Genomic DNA, 21,196 nt, shown 5'->3' with positions numbered 1-21,196 from the left:
TCATATCCAGCTGGCAAAAGCACAATACTATTTGGTCTATCACACAGCCCCAAGGCACTACACATGGCTTGTCTGGAAGGAGGGCCCTGAATTTGTGTTGAGGCCCATGAGTTGGACTCACTAGGAGAGCCCTTTGGGCAGACAGCACAGGACACACTGTAAACCAAACCACAGTCTCTCCCTAGCAGTTATGCTGTACATAGTAAGAATAACTGGGTCAAAAAGCAGCCACAGAGCTGTACTGAACTGTCACATACAAACCACATATCACAGGAAGGTAAGGTGGTTAAAAAAAGCAAATTTTCCACCCACTTGATTGAACAGGTTTGCAGAAAGTCTTTCATATCCAAAGGTAATTCAGCAGGACTGGTAGTTAGCTAAAGAGTTTAATGAGTTTCGAGTACACTTGAGCATACTTCATCTGGAGACACTCGTTGCCCCATATTAACATCTTGCAGTCACTCATTGGTGTAAAGGGGAATTTTAGGAAAAAGCCTCCAAATATAAGAAGTTCAACATAAAAACCAACATTTAATGACTAACATAATTCCCCCCCTCAAATGTGACCTGGAATTCTGGTACAGTGGAAGAAAGATGTGGGAACATTTCTGTGAAAGCCATATAAGACACTAAGCTCTCTGCTTCCCTGCATTTCACTTCCAGCACACTGCCTCTGCCATCTGAAGCACTGCTTGAATCCCTGCTTTCTCAGAAATTTTCAATTTCTTGTAAAGCTCTGCAGTGCAAAAAAAACCCTCAAGAGCATCATAAGATAGAACGGTGAAACTTTAACAAGGTTTCACCGAAAGGTTTATTTTTACTGTTTTTAATCTATCTAGACCAAAAAGCATGTTTGTATAGAAAATACAGATTACCTGAAAATAAGATAGAATCTTGAATCTCAATACTCCTGTTATCCCACATTTTTCCCTATGGATCAAGCTATTTTCTCTGTTAAAGTTCCCAGTGTGTGCTGCTCAGAGTTGATCAAGACCAAAATGCACAAGTGTAAAAATGCAGAGCAAGGTCAGATATGAGCAACTCTCTGGAGATAACAGATGAAAGTGCTGTTGCAAACGTGTTGGCAATTTTAACTTGAACACTACGGCTGGCACTTCCATCTCTTGGAAAACAGCATCTGATTTTTATTTAATGTTGACAGTTCTTATGGAAGCAGGACAGGTAAAGAATGAGGAAGCAATAGTGAACACTGAACTATGAACACTGAACTCCCATCCCCTAGAGGAACAGATATGCTGGGGTGACAGAAGAGATAATGGGGAAGGCAGTTCACACTGCCCTGGCATGACAGAAGTCTCAATATCCTCCTGCCACTCAGACATCAGGGTGCTCTTGAGAGTGCCTTTTCCTGCAAACCCATCAAAACAACCACAGAAAAATCTCAGTGTCTTCAGGACAGTCATGAATTTTCAAGAGATCAAAACCAGTTTGATCATGAGAACTGGTCTCTGCTTATTTTCTTGCAACTTGAGAATCAAGATGATTGTTAAAAGCTGTCTAGGGGCTGTTTTCAACTTCATATATGAGGAAAACCAGCTTGATGATACTTCAGCCTAACTGCTGAGGACTTACTTTGTAGTAATTACTCGATTGCCCTAATAAGCATGACATTGTTCTTCTGCAGTCAAATATTGTACTAAAAAATGCATCTAGTTTACAATAAAGTCTTGATGTAATGCTTATAAATATTATCTGGAATATGGGAAAGGAGAAAAGTTAGTATTCATCTGTTAAAACACATTTAAAGTCAACAGGGGTAGAGTTTGCCATCTAGGCCATATGAAGTCCAAGCTGTCTTCTTCAGTGGATCCTTTAATTAGTAACACTCCAAATATTGTTGTGATTTGCTTTTGTCATTGCTGTTTTGTTACTTACATGGACAGCTTGGTAAGAAGAGGTGTAATTTCATCTTGGGTTTGCATAGTTTCCAACCTTGCATACCAGGGTCCATTCAGTTCTACAGATGATTCAACCAGAAACTACCCATTTCCCACGTCCCAGTTAGAGTGTTCAATATTTTTGGTGAGTGATACAAGCAAACATCCCTCAATATGGAGCAGCAATTAAACCCATGCTTAAAAGTGTATTAGGTGACAGGGTACTGCAGGTATAAAACGTATCTCAGTAGCTTAATTTGTATTACACATTGAGTAGAGTTTTCTGCAGCAGAATTCTGCTCAGGAATCACATCTAAGATTCAAATAAAACTTGGGGTTTTTTTCCTTTTAAAACAGTGTTGAGCTGCACTGAGTTGGGACTACTTTCATCAAGGAATGGCACTGTAGTGCCAACTCCAATGCTTCAAAGTTTCATACCAAACTCAAAGCTTCTGATCAGTTTTTGTCAATTTCTTTTTTTGCTAGAAGCAGATGAATTCCTTCTACATATGCTCAGGAACTATTAGACTCAATAGGAAACCAGGACCAAGCAACTGAAAGATGCTTATTCCTATTTTCCATATGATGTGCAATGCATGAACTACATCCACTCAGTTCTTCCAGTTGGGACTTTTTGAAAGAGGAGAGAAAAAGCAAGGTAGGGTCAGTCTGCTACAGTAATGACACAAGCCAACTGGATACTTGCCAGTTACTAAAGCTCAGAAGCAGACACTAATTTCACCTTTGAGATTCATATTTTCCGCATATCTCACAAGAAGCACCCACCACCACGCACAGACTAAGTGCTGTCCTCTTCCCTGGTTGACCACAAGCTTGCCACTACCCTATTTGTATAGAGGAGTAAGTATTCATTAAAGGACAAATCTGTCATTCAACTAGCAAACACAAGAGTAATTAGTTTTAGAATTAAGAGAGTAATTCCATTTATTACAGACAACATATGTCATATAGCCATTTCCCCAAATAACTGCAGCTTCATAACCAAATTACTTGCTCTTCTAAACTCCTTTTCCTTGCTGTTGCGGGAAAAATTGGCACAAATCAAAGAAGCAATGCTACAATTACAGATGAAAGACATCCAGTATGTTCTATAGCCAGACTACAAATAAAGCTTAAGAAGAAAAAGGAGATTATTTCCTTGGTTTAAGATACAATTTTGGGGATTGGTACAAAGACTGAAACAAACCCAAATTTTCCAGAAGGGGTCCAAAAATCAAGCATCTCCCTAAGCACACTCACAATGCAGCATGGCAGACTAAACAGGCAAAAAGGTAAGGTTTTCCTTACAGCAGGACATGATTCAGTTAGTGTATTATTTCTGCATAGAACATAACTGTTTCTGCACTTGGGAAGTTAAAGCTAGGGTACATTTGCAGAGCTATTTCTTTTGCAACATGTCTTGTGCAATTCACACAGCTTCCTAGCAGCCTTGGAAAAAAAAAATCTCACTGACTCAGTCAAGCCATATTATCATATAATAGGTTCTCCCTCTAGCTAAACTCATAGCAGCAATCAAAAAATGGACCTCTTTCACCCACCATGCTTACAACTAAGGAAGGAAGCCTATAAAATGGTTTATGCATTCCTTACCCTCCTCTTTTAGGGAAGTCTCCAGATATATTCCTCCAGCTTTCAAAAGACAGCAGTGCATCCAAAAATTGAGAAAATCCTGACTGACCTCTGATCTCCAGTCGCAAAGGGAACCATGGGGGAAAAGTGAAAGTCTGTAGGTATAGCATTTTTTTATTAAACCCAAACTGGCCTAGTTAAAGGTGACAACACTTGGAGATACATGAGTTTGCATCTTCCAGTCACGCTTGCTTTGCTCCAACACCCTTCAGAGCATCAATCAGTCCAGAACTATTCCTGAAGTGCTTCATCTGCTTCCAAGCTGGAGACTAAACTTGATGTGGAGTTCCTAAAAGAGAAACCAGCCTAAGCTAGAGAAGTTAATTATAAATCACAGCCTCAACTCTGGACTTCATAGTTCACCAAAAGTTAACCACATGTTCATCTCATATCAATGCACCTGTATCATGTTCATTCTACCTGTGACTGCCCTTCCTCCATTAGCTAAGTTTAATCACGGTCATTTTTGAGAACATTTAACATTCAGTATTTTGAAGATGGCACATTGACACGGATCTATAATTTCTCACCATATCTTCTGAGGTTTCAATATGTTCTTTTTTTCATTTGATTTAATTCAAGAGATGCAAACTTCACTGAGCAAGTGCAACTGGTCATTAGAACACCTGGGAAAGAGGTACCCTCAGCAATCCCCACACACTGCACATCAAGGACACTGTTTGAGAAACTCATCTTGGTAACAGAGGAAAAACATAACAGCATCACCCAGCTTCCTAACCTGAGGAGTATCTTACTGCTCAGGCAGTATCAGGCAGTATCTTACTGTTCAGGCAGGGGCAGGCAGAGTGTAAAGCTACTGTCTACCCATCAGACAGTGAATGTACCAAGACTCTTCCATCTTTGCAAAATGTTTGCCTCCAGTAGCTCAAGTATTTGCACAGTAAATGATGTTCAAATCCCACTCTCAGAACAGGAAACAGAAAGTTAGTTTCCTAGCTCTAGTTTATAAGTCACATTGTTTTTAAATGAGAAGGTTTCTATATTTCTTTTTTTTGATCTATCATCTTCAGCTTCTTTACAGATAGAACTGGAAGCCAATGTTATCATGTGCAAACACTATTAAATGGAAACTTGCTCATCTCACATTCAGAAAGCCTTTCTATAGTCTTTAACACCATTGTTGTCAATCAAAAACCTCATTACACAGGAAACTGAAGGCAAATAATCCTTGTATAACAAGTTTTTGATTGACAGAAGGTTTGTGAAACATGGCTGTAAGATCAGAGGTTCCCGACGGGAGCAGGAGATGGGTGAACTGTGTCACTTCACAAGTCTAGAGTTAATACTACAAAGGTAACAAAGTAGTTCTGAACTTCTTAAAACAAGAAAGGTTATTTTTGTAATTATTAGAGTTTGGTGTCAATGGGTGGCCTACAACAATGTAGCAAGCCCACACACAGTTTGTTAAGCTCATGGCTGTGAGTATATGCGTGTACATATGTATGGGTGCAGACAGCAAACTGTGTGCTTGGGTCACCAAGACATTAAGCATCGACTAAAGCATTGCCAAATTTCTTTGCTGTACATAAACCCATGTAACACCCATGTTTGCAGAGTTCTTAAAACCCCCAGAACATAGTAAAGCCATTCCAACAGCACAGTCTCCTTTTAATCAGTCTGTACAGGTCACAGTCTTACATAGAAGCCTTCCTGACTCTGTATGGGTGAAACTACAAACCAGGGGATTTCCTACAGTTTACTGTACTGATAGCAGCAGCTCACCGGATAAGGAACAAAGGTAACACCTGGATCACTCAGGACCTTCATATCAGCTTCTCTTAGAGCTACAGCATTAGCCACTAAAACCTAACAGCTCCATTCCTTTCTCCCCTTCCCTCCTGTATTCACAGGTAAATAGGAAGTGAGGAGCATAGGTGTTTTCTGGGCAGGAAATCAAGCAAGACAACAAAATTATGAGTTCTGGCAGGTATTTTCACTCATACCATTTCTCTTACAAAACCAAACAGTTTTTAAACCCACCATTTTGTGGGAGAAGCTTGTAGTCAGGCTTTAGTTTCATTGGCTTCTACTCGCTCTTTTGTTGGGGTGTTTTTGTTTTGTTTTCTTTTTTACATTGCATTTCTTCATTTCTCATTTGAGGAAAACTCACCACTCATTATGTGCCAGGATGTGCTACACAGATCAGGACAGAGAGAACCTCCTCGATCCCAGCTGCAACACTGGGGGAGCTATATACCAGTGAGCCTGAGTTTTGAGGAACCTGTTAATGGGTAGAGCTCCTGCTATAACTCAGAAGGCTGCTACAAGAATCACTGCCAGGAGGCTCAACACAATGACATACAAGCTTCTTTGTTTTTAATGAGGTCATCCCATTCTCAAGACAGACGATTATTTTTAAACTTCGGCACTGAAAAACCTATCACTTTGCAGACAATTTTTCTAGGACTACAGCAATCTTCTCCTCATGAAAGCTTTTAAAAATAGACTCCTACACATTTATTACTCAACCTGGTGATCCAGTCCTTAAACACACCAGGGCTATTCATCACTATAGTAACTATTTTCCCTGGGAGCATCTTCTCTCACTGTAGGGAGAGCTGCCTTTGGAGGCTGAAGGTGTGGCAGCAAAGAGGCCTTCTTTTCACATCATGCTGGCAAAGGTTTCTTTGCCCTGTCACCACATACCTGGACACAACAAAATGCTCCCTTGGATTTGCGACATGATCTAGGTGACTCTGCTTCTGCAGGGAGGTTGGACCAGATGATCTCTAAAGGTGCCTTCCAACCCCAACCATTCTATGATTCCGATTCCCACTCCAACTGCAATTCAGGGAAAATGTGATGAGAACAGTTCATCTCTAACAGCCAGTATCCTCAGCAGTGACAAAACAGGCAGCTCTGGGCCCAACAGCACCCTCAATTGCACCAAAACCTCAGCAACTGCAGTAAGTTTAGAAAGGGAGACTTCCACACTGAGGAGAGCAGAAACGAGTAATTCAGGCCCACCATAAGCAAGTAAGAATTATGAACGGGAAAGTGCTTTCCAGGTAATAAGAAGAAACCTTTAAGAAGTGATCACAAGTTTGAGAAGCTTAACTATGCCCCAAGGAGTCTGATAAGGGATCAAATACAACATTTCAAAGTTTTGGAAGCCAGACATTATTCCAATACCCACACAAAGGCACAGTCACTCTAAACTTATAGTTACCCAAATGTCATTTCAATCACTGTATGTGTGTCCAGCATTACAGCCTGGTCCTGCTGTGATAAAGGATAACCAGGAACAGAACTATATGCCTTAGAGTTAAAATGGGGTCTACTCTGAGAAAAAGATTATTTGAAGTTGTTGCTGTAAACTAGATATCTTAAACTACAACATAATCATCACCAATAGCAACACTCTAAAAAACCAGCACATCTCAAGTAACTCAGATAGCAGAGCTGTTTTCTTTTCAGAAGTGGCTTTCTTTGTTGCCATGGTTATTAAGCATCTTCTCAGCCTCCTAATGATCTCTTTCACCTTGCATCTCCTCCTTGCTCCTGATGCTCCATGCATTGGCTCACCTCTGGGATAAGCAAGCCCAATATCTATCCTCTGAGCTTATTTTTTTAAGCTACTGCAAATTTAAACAGTTTTGTTGACACTCAAGAAACTCAGTGATGTCCTCTACTGTTTTTTGGTCAAGACAAGAGAATGACACTCAAGACCTCAATAAGGTGATCTTGAGTCGTATGTAATTTGCCAATTGAGGCATCCCTTCACATCAGCAGGCAACATCCAGATTGTTCTTTTTCTACAGAAATTAGTCATGTGCTGCCCAAGTAGATGCTACACAAAGCAGATCAGGAGACACCAAAGACATCTGAAGCCAGACAAGAGCCTGTATTTCCAGCATTTCAAACACATTTATACATTTAATAACACATTTCTATTACTGAAACACATTCATGGAAGCGTTGAGATACATAACACCCAATTTACCACCCCATTAGCCACAATGAGCACGCCTAGCACAAGTTTAGTCAGTCTAACAACTGTTTGCTTGTTCTATCTACTTGTGAAGAGGCTTGCACGTTTACAATCTCTACTTTGCACACAGTGACAGTTTGTTTGCCCAAGTATTTCTTTTCAGTACAGATCATTTACCCCTGTAAGCAAAGAACTACTAAGTTATTTGTGAGGAGAAGACTATCAAAAAACACTTAGAGATTTTAGATCATTCCCAGAGAATAACAAACCGGTTCTGCTAGCAGGGGAGAGGCAAGAGGTCAGTCATACCTTCTTAATCACTCAAATGCAAAATTCCTGGGATAGTTCAAGGTTGAAATGTCAGGAAATGGGAGTTGAGGCTTCTCACAACATTAACTTGCCTGCCAGCCTGCATATCCTGCATGCTTTCCTGAACTCATTAAGCAGAAAAGATATAAAAGAGTAAGGTACAAACTTGATGAGAACAGTACAACGCTACTAAATGAAAAGCATGCAAGAGTTGGAATTTAACCATGTAATTCAAATATCTTTGGCTTTAAATAGCAGAGGAGTTTTTTTTAAGTTTGTCTTTAGTTCTTATAGGATGAGAAGCCTCCTTGCCCCTTGCACAGCCTGAATAAATTAACTAAAACCAAGTCAGTGCTCTTTTCACTTAGAAGGTTTGACTGTTCTCAAAGAAAGAGACTGATCACTTGTCAGTAAGGGGTAAATTGTTTACCAAACATCCAGACAGAGTAGTTAGACTAGTTTCTTGACATATTTGGGAGATTATGAACTGGAAGGCTTGTCTCTGTTCTTACAGCCTGCACTCCTACTTCTCTGAAAGGCTGCCTATAGTGTGGGTGGCAGCAGTTTACATTGGCAAGATGCCTCAAGATAAAGAGGTGTATAAGACAGACTCCCCCCTTCTCTAATGCAGCTCCTATAACACAGAATCAACAGCTACTGTCAGAACAAAATAAATATTTGAGATTTTGGCACTGATGTAAATATTAAACAACTGTTGTACCTCAGCGTTCAGGAACATGTTATGCCCTGGATGGTGGCACGCAGGGGCAGGTGGTGGCAGCAGGGCCAGCACTGGGCTGACCACACGTCTATGAAGAGGAACAGATTCGTGGCTCGCCCCACAATCAGACTTCATCAGGCACTGAACTTTCACATCATGTAAGGTGATTAAAAATCTTAATTGTTTGAGAAGCAATGCATGTTGCTGTATTTCTTACCAGTACATTCTACCTCTATTGTGAGAAAGAGCAGTATGACAGCAAATACCTCCTGCAGCACTGTCAGCTCTAATGCCTTTGAGTCACAGGGCATTTGAAATGGCAAAACAGACAACTCTAGGATGGCATCATGAGTCCATCTAGGCTTCCTAGTCTACTAGTGTAGAAACCAAGCATTGTTAGCACAGAAGAGTATTTACAAAGGAGCAAGGAAAGCATAGGAGGCTGGTTTTACACACACACACACAGTTCTTGTGCTGCTCTCCCTGGTTCACCTCCTGCTAGCACTGGGCTAAGCAATCATTCCGTACAGCAGCTTTAGCAGGACTAAAGCCTGCTTGCTGTTCCTGCATTGTAAACATCCTTACTGAGTTACATAGCTTCTTGATGTTCCTGATCCCAAACTGCAACATTTGCAGGCTCTTTGTTCAGCATCACTTGCAGAACAGTCTAGGCAGGCAGCAGGCCATCACAAAAGCCTCCTCTTCTTCTTGCCCTAGGACAGATCAGCTGCAGACACTCAGCTTTCATGCAGTGCCTAGATCAGATCTAGAAACATCATTTCACACTTCCTCCCAGCTTGGATATCTTGTCCAGACAGAGTTGAACCCAGCTACACACAGGAAGGTACCAATTCAGGCAAACCACAAAGAGGCCTAAGTGCAGTCACAGGAGAACAAGTGCTCCTTCAATGCTGTGTAGACTCAGCAGTACCAGGTATGAACAGGAATATTTCAGACCGTCTGTAAGAACAAGAGGAGATGACTGGTCAAATTGATCTTGGAGCAGTGGAGAATGTAAAACAGCAAAAATCCTTCTACTTACAATGCAACTGTGAATGCAAGATACTGTACTTAAGCATAAACATTGCCCTGTAAACTGTAATCCATGTAATATTCTTCAAGAGGGGCAAATCAAAAGCATTTCAACAGACTCAGTCTCGTAGGTCTGCACTGAAGACAGCCTTTGGAAACAAAGGTATGGCACCTTACTTCTTCTCTGAGAAAGAAAAGGCATAGGCCTCACAGCACTCAGTTCATGGATTCAGTGATTGCTGAAGCATACAAGCACCTGGAATTCACACTATCAGCTTTACTATCTACTAATGTTGCTATTAGTGTTGACCACAATGCCTCCTCAGTTCCTGAAAAGTCATACTGTATAAACACAAACAGAAATGTCAAAACAAGAACAGATGTCTAGAAAAACCTCAGGAGAATAAAGACTCAGGAGATGTAAAGAGTTAGAAGATAAGGAATATTAAGCTCTAAGGTTTAGTACCTTTGTCATCCAAAGTAACAAAACCTTGATTTACTACTTAGTTAAGACACAAAATTATTCCAAAGTGCATTTATAGACAGAACTGTACAAAGTCCAAAACATAGCTCAGTACTTCACACATTGCTCAGTACTTCACACATTGCAAGGGAGTCAATACAAATCAACAACTGTCCAAGTTTGCTCTCTCACTTGAGGACAGCAAAAGTGAGATTTGTATCAAGTGGGTTTAACTGATTTACTCTTAGGAACATTGCTTATTTTTAATGATCCATCAATATATTTTGCCAACAAATTTATGTTAACACAGAAGTTAGACCACTTGCTCTTTGCATTCCCCTTCCCCATTTATCTTACATAGCTTGTAGTTCTTCTGCAAGGTCCAAAGTGGCACAAGCAGCCTGCTGAAGATCTGCAATGCCCAGCACTTCACTCAGGGAGAAAGAAAACAGTCCATCTGCTCAAAGACTTGGAAACTACAGCTCAGATCAAACTGGAAGAAGGACTATGGTTTTGGTACTGTCTAATTTCAAGACTTGAGAAAAGTCCCACCAAGGTGAAAGCCTTCTGCAGGTTCAGGACAAACATGCATTTTATGATGGGCAGGGTCAAATATACAAGCATCGTTGTATTTACACATGGTTACACAGGCACAGGAAAAATAAATGAGTTTTCCTAAAGCATTCTAGATTAGTGCATGACACTAGAGGCCAATAACTCTTAAATCACCAACAGTTTCATTATACTGAGTGGCCTTATCTCCTGATCAGGAGGAACACTTTACTCAATTTTTGACAATGAGACAGATACCAGAAGCAATACCGAATGTTTCAGAAGTCAAGGGAAAACTCCTTCTGAAAAATTCATTTCCCAAGACCATTTAAAACTCAAACATTATTGCAGGGAGTATTATCTGAGGATCTCTACAAACAAAAGCTCATAGAGGCAAATGGTATCAATTGTTCAAAGAGGACATAAGCAGAAGGGCTCTGCAGCTGAAGTACAAGTAGTAAATGATATCCTGATCACAAATTTTAACTGGTTGCCACAAAAGTCTGGTGCCATCTTTAAACATGAATGTATGTGTATGTGAAAATGTCATTTTTTGCCATGGGATAACTGACAGTTATTTTACTGTAAAGGCCTCATGGACAGGAGGAGGCTGCTGTATGTTTTGGCCTGAGGCAGTCAACTAAGTTTCTACCTAATGCCTATCATAGTTTGGTTTAGTTTTTCTTTTTAAAGTATCACACCTTTATATAGGTACCAGGTTATCAAAAGCTTTTTAGTTATTCCTCAGTTCAAAATGCACAGCATTTCTTTCCACTAAGCAAAGACTCAGCATAGGCACCACTTCATCACTGCTGCTCACACCTCATGGTCTAGGTATGTGTCAGAGACACACCTCACATAGCCTTACTATTAATATTTAGCTACTGTTTTACTTCAGTCTATGAGAAAAGAGCACAGGAATCTCACTCCAAAGGAACAGTTGTCTTCTTTTTAATATATTCTGGTGAAGGTGCCTAAAGTCCCTTTAGTTTGGGTCTTTTTGATTGCTACTTCTTCCTCATAGAGCTCATGTGCAATACTCGTTTTGGACCTTTGAGGGTTATCAACTCCTGACAGCAAAGTTAAGTCAATTACTCTAAATCTCCTTGAAAGCAATAAAACAAAGTTCAAAAATATTTGTCATAAGAGAAATAGTCTAGATAAAAGGAATCAATTGTCAACGATCTTAGCATACTGTCGTTGCTTTCAGCCAATTTGGCAAACTGTTATCAAATTAGTCTTTCTTTGTAGTTAGACTCTTGCTCTTACAACTTTGCCAGCAATGCCTTCAAACTTTGGTAGAAAAAATAGCAGCCTTCTTGTGCATTAAAAAAAAAAGCCAGATTTACAGCACTCCCTGTAAGTAAAAAGATTGCAACTTTTTCCAAAGCAAGATGAAAATCAGAGTAGCCCACTGAAGACTAAACTCTGGGTTTGGTGCTGACATTACTGGCATTGATGAGATAGTACAGGAAGGTTTCATCTCAACAGTATTGTCCATTCACCACTGGAAGTCACAAAGCTAATGAGAACTCAAAAGATCTTCTATATCCATGATAAGTTACTGAGATACAGGTCCTTGTGAGTAGACAACTGGTATTCTGCTGAGTCAAGGAGAGAGCAAAAGCTTGTGGTCCTGCAGGCAATTCACTTCGCAGAAAGCCAGATTACAAGCTCTGCACTGGAAACAGGTGAGCTGGGTGTTTAATGATCCATTCCCCTCAATTTTCATGGTAACCAAATGCCTGGTGGTTATAATTTCATTTCTAATGGCTTCAAGATTCATAGTGACAGCCTGACAAAAAAAAAAGTTAGCTTCACTTTCCTAAAGGTTCTGTACTCTCATCTAAGCTTCTGGCTCATACCAGAGACACCAGCATCTGTACCACCATACTAGTTGTTCTGTGCTTAAGAAGTGGAGGAGGTGAATCACAGCAGAACATGCTGCATTTCATTCCAGCCTTACAAGCTGAATAACTCCAAAGAAGAAAAGAAAACAAAGATGCAACATTAACCTTAATCAAGTATCATGGCAAACAAAAGCTGGGGTTATGGGATCAAGTTCAGACCAACAAAGAAGCTGGCTAGTAAGTCCACTGCTTTAGAGAGAAATGGTGTGTATGTACCATTTGCCCAGGAGTAGGCTGTGGACATGCAACATGTTCTCCTTAATGCAACTAGATGCAGCACATTCCAGCCTACCAATCCTGACACCTCCACCACTCAATGGGATGTAATGCTACTGTCACAAGAACATCAGAGGTGATGAAAGACTACCCATTGCACTCCTCAACAAGTCCATTCAGCTCATTCAACTGGGAGACAAGCCTTGACATCCTAGAGCAAATGAATTGCCCTGGACAGCCAGAGCAAGCCAAACTCCATCTTCCTAAGCAAAGGCCACACCATTTCACAGTAGCTAAAAACAGACCTCCCAGGATGATTAGTGCACATCCAAATCCCTAGCATACATCTAGATTCTCTAAAACTGAAAATGATCTGAATTTGATACGCTAGACAAGATTTTTACCCAAATGCTGCAAGCTAAGCATTTAGAAGGGAATTGTCTAAAAGGCACTGAGAAACACGTAAATTCCTCTAACAAGAAAAACCCACAGCACAAGAGAAAGTTCATACAGCCTTGGAGAAAGAAACGGTTGCTTTATCTGTACTGTGACATTTTCCTGGGACACAATCAGGATTAAATGCACTCAAAAAGCATTTTTAAAAAGGATCAGTTTCCAGGCAATACCGTTTCTTAACCTGAATCGGCATGTGGCTTTGCAAGTACATGTGCTAGCATAGGGGAGGAAGAGAGAATCATGTCAGATCCACAGCACAGAGACGTCAGCAACTGAGCCAGGCTAATGGTTTGATGCTCCCAACAAATAGGATCTCGGTCATCTTCCACCCTACACACCCTCTCCTTACTTCTCTTCCCAGTTCAGCATCTCTGCTCTCTCTCATCACACCCACCAAGCCCTCCCATAACCCACTTCCATTCAGTAACAGAACCAAAGAGTACCCAGACTCTTCTGCCAAGTGAATTCACAGTTGGGTTAGCAGGACTCGGCAGCCGATCGCATGCCAGCAACAGAGGAGTGTCAGGAACAGAGGCAGCACTGGGGAAAAGTGCAACCCCCTTTGCTGGTTGTGATGAGCTATCTGGCTGCTCACCAGATTTCTGGGCACCGAACTTGTAGATGAGCTTCATCTGCCATGGATAATTAAAATTGGTCCTCTCGAGTGGCCCATCTTCTCCAGCTGCCAGACTTTGCCTTGCTTCTGCCTCCATTACTACTTATAAATGAAGCGCATGGAAACAGACAACTTAGAAGCTGCTCCCTTAGATTTATACACACCCCCAGGTGAGGCCAGCTCAGCCCAGCCAGGGGCCTGATGGCCACCGACTTTGCCAGCGATCTGCTGGGAAGCTGCTTTGGAGCTGCCGCGGAGCCGCATGCTTGTTGTCAGCACGGCCGGCGGCACACCGTGTGCAGCCCAGCTGCCGCAGGAATGTGCTCGCTGACTGCACCTTTTCATCTCGATAAGGATTTTCAAGGTCATCTTCACTTCCCTGCCGGCTCCTCCCCAGCTCCAGTGAAATCCCAAGCATGCAGCCCTGGGCCTTGGTGTGTGTTCCCACCCTCCGTGTCTCCCGGACACCGGCACAACCTGTCGCATTCCTCTGCAGTAGTAAACCCCAGCCTTCCTACTTGCCCACAGCCAGCTCCCTGGGGTTAGCAACTTCTCTCCCCCAAGAGCAAGCAGGCACAGCACTGCAGCAGCAGCTGCTTCACCAGCACACCCAGCACCACCTGTGCTGCAGGGTCAGGATAACTCTGCAATGAGGCTTGTTACCTCCAGGATTAACGTAACTGAAATTAACATTTTGTATAAAAACAGGTTGCAGATTAATCGGACTCAGAGGCTAAGAGAAGGGCTCTCTCTGGTTGTAACTCTTTTTGTGCACACTAAAGCAAGTGGCTACACGATCTGGTGAATCAATCTTCAAGGGCACTTGTGTAGAAGCTGCCATCAGGGACAGCCCCTGCCACCTTGTCCCCACACCCACAGAGCTGCCAGCCAAACCAGCCCAGCAGCAGCAGCCAAGGGGGAAGAGCTGCCTGCCAGCCCAGGGCTGAGAGGAAAAGCAGAGCTGAAGGGCCTGGGAAGCCCCTTTCTCCAGGCACAGGGGATGAAGCCCCCTCTCCACCCAACAGTCATCACTGCATAGATACAACAAGGTTAAGGACCTGCAGACACTCCTCATACCACATAAGATTTCTAGATAACTACTGAAGAATCACACATGCTGCCTGCTTACAAAGCCAGCTAATTATACAATCTGTTAAGCATGTATGCGCACACAACAGTGCTTTGAGTCATTAGAGGATGGGATTTATACTTCACTGCACGCATCTTGCTCTTTGTGAGTTCGTGCCTGGATACAGCCAAACCCAACACAAGTATCTGGAATGTCTGCAGCTCATCAGCCAGCACATCCGAATACAAAGCTGAGCCCTGTGAGAATCTGACTGGCTGCACACAACCCCCAGTTGCACATCTTGCTCCCCCAACCATGTTTAAAATCCTTATTCCTTTTTTTACCACTCTGAGTAACTGAAACCAGAGTATGGCACAACATCTAAGCCACATTCTGAAGCTGTAAGAGTGATGTTAGTGAGGAAAATGCTGCAGTGCAGGTGATGGGTTGTGAAGATAAAGAGCTCAACATGGGAGCCGGCAGCGCTGCCTGCCAAAATGCGGCTGTCCCGGGTTTAATCCTGGCATAAGGGTCCTGGCTGTTGCAGGCAGAGACTTCGGTTCCTATGGCAGCAGCCACTCCTCCCTCAATGGCCAAGCCCATACCAGATGGAGATTCCCATCCTAGGTGTTTGTTAGACAGATAACCTTGTGGGTTTCTTCCCTTCAATCATGTTGGCTTCATTTACTATTGCCCAGTTTTGCTCCCCCTGATTTAATGCAGCTCAACTGCAATGCAGCAGCTATCCCCAGAGCACCACAGGCAGATGCCTGTGACACCCAGCACAAAACCATAGGGCTGTGTAGATCTACCTGTGCTCAGCGCTTCAGTCCACTTCTCCTTTTATTCCTGTACTCATTAACAATGCATTGGTGTGCTTTTTGTATGAAAACTGAGAGGAATAGCTACATTTTCATGGGTTAAATGATGGGGTTTTTTTGCATTTCTTCTTTTTGAAATAATTTTCTCTGCTGAGGATTTTACTTCAATTTCCCACATCCTGAAATATCCAACACGGTCTGCAGGTGAGCTCTACCCTCCCCAATTTGATTGGTTTCATCCCCATGGCATGACTCTATCCCATGGAAAGTCCTATCCTAAGGAATCATATACTCGATGCTACACTTACAAAGAGAGGTACTCAGCACCAGGTTTTCCATTTTTACTTTCTGTTCCTTTCCATTTAGCCTGATCATTTAATAGGAACTCCAAAATAGATGGATTTTAAGCATTTGGTGCATAAGGCACAAAACATTATTTAGGGGCTCTGTAATGAGTCCAGCCAAAGCACCTCTAATTTCATGCATTTCTCTTCCCAGCAATTCAGAGGAAGCAGCAGAAGGCATCAACTCTGTAAGAGTTTCATGAATTGGTCAAAATAAGCTCTTTAAAATCTAGTAGAGACCACACAATCTTAGCAAAGTACAGTAAGAGATCATATCTTTACGTCATATGAAGCCCCAGCACCTCACGTGTAAGAGGCTATCTTCTCTCTCGACTTTCACCACAAGGTATATAACCAGGAAAAGAAGATGGTGTAGATAGTCCTATGTTCTCCTTGTACGGCAACCTAACAAACAAGTAACAGGACGTGCAGGTGCTTTAAGGCACAAGACATCTCTCTCCTGAAATCTTCTTGAGGGGCATGAAATGCCAGGGACATCAGTCAGAGCACACCGTGTCTTTCCAGGAGGAATGGGACAAGAGGTAGCATTACTTTCCAGAAAGTTATGCTTAAGAGCCAAAGTAATTAGCAGTTCAGTCGCCGTGTTCAGCTCTTTTACACATCCACCTTGCTCACATAAGAAAGTACTAAGGAAACTGACTATTTTAACCACTACCACTGGATTTCCAACCTAACACTTTCTTAAGGAGATGCTCACACGTCCAGAGATGTCACATTCCAGAACAGGATGTCCCTCTATACATGGAAGTAGCTCTCATCTCCAGTTACCTTAAACAGCACCTTTCCTTGAAATTAAGAGCAAAGTTGTGAAAAACAAATCACTTCAGAGACAACCTTCTCTACACACAATCTAAATGCTGTATGGCTGACATTGGTAGAAAGACATCCACATCCAGCTTACCTCAGTCGTATCTCCCTTTCACTCACACAAAAGGAAGAAAAAACTGGGTTGTGGAATTTTTTTTAGTTGGGTTTTTTTTCCAGTGCGAAATAATATTTTTTTCAGAGACTCCTCATCAACATTTTTACTCCATAGCTACCAATTTTCACAGCCTTTATAGCTGCCAAACGATAAGAAGCAGCTGAATGAGTAAAACCTCATTTTAAGTCAGTGAAATCTGGTATTTCGAGCAAGATACTTCAGGCAAAACTAAAGCAGCCGGGGAGGTGGGAAGTGTTATCAGAACCAGAGCTCCGTGTGTACACACATCCCTTTTAAGGGAGCTCAGGACAGACACCAAGGAGGACACTCCACACACCTCATGTGTGCTGCTCTCCAACCAAATTATTCTGGGCACTGTGCAAACTATCAGTTGCCCGATCTAGTCTCATCTGTAGCTTGTTTCTAACTTACTGAAGCTGTCAGAACACAACTATCACTGTTGCTTAAGGCAATTACCTAAAATATCTCTGCTACTTGTTTCCATCACTCTAAGTCAAAGCTGGATCTGACATTGGGCCTTACAGCATTATACAGCTGGTTTTAACCAAGCTATCATGAGACCTTACAGGTTTGAAATTTGCTGCTTAACTGAGTACTACTTCACTGTCAGCACCTGAATGATATGCAACTCCCATGCCAGTATTTTTTCCAGCAAACAGTTTCACTGTATTCATTTTCTTCATTTCTACCCAAATCATCATTTCTACCTACACCATCAATGCAGAATTCTCAAAATGTATATTAATTTACTGCTATCAGCTCAGCTAAATAAATCATTATCCACAGTTCAGCTCATCCACAAAGACCAAGCTCAAACTCTCTGCCAGACAAAATATTCCTGTTGCCTTTGCTAAAATCTTTAAGATAACCTACAGATTGATCCAGAGAACCCAATTGCTATCAGGTTCAAAAATCAGTGATCAATCTGCAGAACTATTAAAAAGATAGACTTTACTGGTACAGGTTTTTGAACACTCCTCCTCTCCTTTCCTTTAACAATATCCTTGATTCAATGTCCTTCTAATAATTGCCAAATAAATTGGCATGCAGAAATGCTTCTACTATTCCAGACCAGAGAAGACAAAGGACAGCAATGCTGCAGAAGCTGCAGTGCTTGGGATGAATGAAGTATGACATTGAAATTCTCTTTAACTTCATTTCAGAGCATTTTGCCAGGGTCCTGAGCAGCCACATGCTGACAAGGCCAACATGCAGGTAAAACGGTGGCCCAGTTATGCATGCAGAAGATACAAGGGAGGACATCCAGAAAGAAGCACCTACCTTTTTAGGTGTCACCTCTACAGTGTCACAGCAGATGGAATTACAGCCCACAGCCCTGAGAAAGCATCAATCTGATATTTAAGCTGTCTGCTTTGAAAGACAAACTGCAAGTGAAGCCACACTTACCACCTGCAGTGCCAGGCAAGCACAACTGCACCCACTGCAGCTCAGGAGCAAGCCACAACTTTCAGGGAACCACGTTCTGCAGGAAGGTCACTGCTGTAAAAGACAGTCCTTGGGACACTTCAGCTTTCTGCAGCAGCAGAAATTGTGCCCAGAGAAAGAGAAGTTTTTTGTGTGCCAGCTAGCTTAGCGAGAAAACAGAGGGGCACTGGGGCTGAAGGAACAGCCCACTTCCACAGTCACTCCTCAGGCTGCTCCAGCCCTGCCAGTGGGGTTTGTGCTTAGGCCCACAGCCAGACCTCCAGCAGCACCAGAAGGCAAGATTAAATGAGGCCCTCCAGACACAACCAAGCTCTAGGGGAAAAGTTTTTAACTCTTCCACCAAAGAATCTACACATGGTTACAATACTGTAAGCAATGGTTCACTGCACTGTGAGATGGATCCAGAAACAATCTCTTATGATTACAAAAATGGTTGGGGGAAGTCAAATTCACACCCCATTCAGTCTCCATCTGAGCAGCACTCATTTAAAAGGTGAGGTTTGTTAATAATTTATCCCTTTTATTTTTCCCCTTTAACATCCAATACACAATATTGCCATAAAACCAGTTCACAAAGCCTCACAGTTCATCAAACATCATGTCTTGAAAGTCAGCCATTCCCCCGTCTGTATCTGAATTGTTTGATGGACCAAACATCCACCACATAAAACCCAAGAGGTCATCCACTCAGGGTTCAGTTTAAGAGGGACTGGGTTTATCTCATTAATATTCAAGTACCCAGCGCTGCACTTTCATCCTCTTATGTGACTAGCTACCCACTCAAGATACACTGATGCCCTGTCATGGCAGATAAATTCTCTGTGTTCATTGTAAAAGCAACAAATTTGCATAGTTATCTGAAAACAATTTCAAATCAACTCAAGTACAGCAGAGCCCCCAAGCACCAAATAGACATTGCCTCTGTGCAGGCCTCCCTGATCACAAGACATGACACCAACAGGGAATCCAGGGCTCTTCTCAGATCATCAAGGAGCAGAACCTATCTGGGATCAAATGAGAAAAACAAGTAAGCAGGACTAAAGGGCAGTTTGTTACACCTGTGCCAGCCAGGAAAAAAATGCATATACAGTCCTTAGTGAATTGAGTGCATTGCCCTGTTTTCTTGTTCAGTTGAATCAAAGCATCCCAAAAGGAGGCTGTTACAAAACAGGAGTCAGGAATGTTAAATCAGTTAACACCACTTCCAAAGAGGAAAAAATATGAAAACTTTGCTGGCTTTCCCCATTCAGCATGAATGTACTTTACATTCTTCTCAAAGCAAAGCTAATGTGCAAAGAAGAGCTTATAAAGCTACACAAATGAAGGACTTCAAACAAGCCATCAGGAAAGAGCACAAGCAGCACTTTGTGATGGTCCATATGCAAGAATAAGCCTCAGCTTTCCCATTGGTAAACCAAGAACTTAGCTTCAGGTAACTGACCATGCATGGGCCCAGTTTTAAGAACCAAGCAGAACCTTAATCCAAAAAACCCACAAGGTCGGTTTGTAACTGACCATAGCAATACAGAAACACCTATCACCACAGAAGACCAGTGCTACCTGGCCACCAGACTGCTGAGCAAGCTAAACAGCTGCAGAACCTAGAAAGGACATAGGCCTGCTACTTCCAGCTCTGAAGTGATCCTGAGAAAGGTGAGGGTGGGCCCAGAGTAGAATACAATTGTATGACAAGTTCCAACTTTATATTTATCACAGTAGCATTAGAGGCAGATGCTGATTTCTGTTGTTTTGGTAGGATGCCTGTCAGTTGCTGTCCCATTTGCAGAGCATCCTTTAGGTAGATGAAGGAAGGACAAGATAAACAGTAAAATCATTCCACCCTACTCAGACTGCATGGTCACAGAGCACTCATCAGCCCTAGCACTTAAAGCTGCAGGAAACAGTTACACTACAGCAGTATTTTGGCCCATCCATTATGTTGGATGGTGTATACATAGCCTATAATACTTGGAAGCTTTTGAAAACAAAAAGCATCAGCAACAATGTATTCGTATTCCTTTTCTTAGTGTTATATGAAGAAGTGAGGCTACATCCTTTCAAGGCAATTCACTTTTAAAAAGGTTACTTCTTTGACAAATCCTCACTCCAAGCTCTATTGCTCATCATCCTCCTTGCTTACCTACAGCATATGAAAGCTTAGACAAAGGTATTTGACATTAAAATCAGTTGAGAAAAACATCCTAACCAGTTTCCAAGTCTATTTGCTTTTCTTTGCATGATAAGCTTTACAACATTTCCTGCAAGTCTCTACTTCACGTTTTGTTCAAGACTTCCTGATTATCCTAATAAAATAATGCTCAAAGCACACCAAAAATCTTTTAATAGAGTGAAAATCAGAGTATCAGATCTATTACACCACCCAGCCTTTCCCCTCCACTGGAGAAGCATTAGAGTCTTTGGCCATCTCATTTCAACAAGAAGGTTATTTAGTTCTCGAGTTTGGACTAAAGTATTTAATCGCTAAAGGATTTGCAAATTACACATGAATATGCATGTAGCACTTCTCACCATGACATAAATCCTATTGTATATTTATGAATGGATTGCTTTGCCTCCAGCTTCTACATGTATATAAACACAGGTTTTAATCTTCAATTCCTTCCTCCCTCCCTTCTTTTTAAGGAGTTGCTTAAACAAATTTGCATTTTTGGAATCTATTATCTACAGTGTATTTCGTGCTATTTTTTCCTTTTAAACTGTAAATTTCTTTCTCCTGCCAGGCAAAATGCTTACTTTATGCAAGGCTTTAAAGACCC

The 21,196-nt window shown here is 41.8% G+C and overlaps 1 protein-coding gene across 1 annotated transcript in view; it reads right to left on the bottom strand.

The window, feature by feature from the left end:
• Positions 1–21,196, bottom strand: part of WWC1 (WW and C2 domain containing 1) — a 70,945-nt gene that overhangs the window by 37,666 nt on the left and 12,083 nt on the right. The window lies entirely within an intron of this gene.

This window comes from Colius striatus, chromosome 9 (genome assembly GCF_028858725.1).
Source record: "Colius striatus isolate bColStr4 chromosome 9, bColStr4.1.hap1, whole genome shotgun sequence".
Taxonomy (NCBI): domain Eukaryota; kingdom Metazoa; phylum Chordata; class Aves; order Coliiformes; family Coliidae; genus Colius; species Colius striatus.
This window is presented reverse-complemented; position numbering and strand designations above follow the sequence as displayed.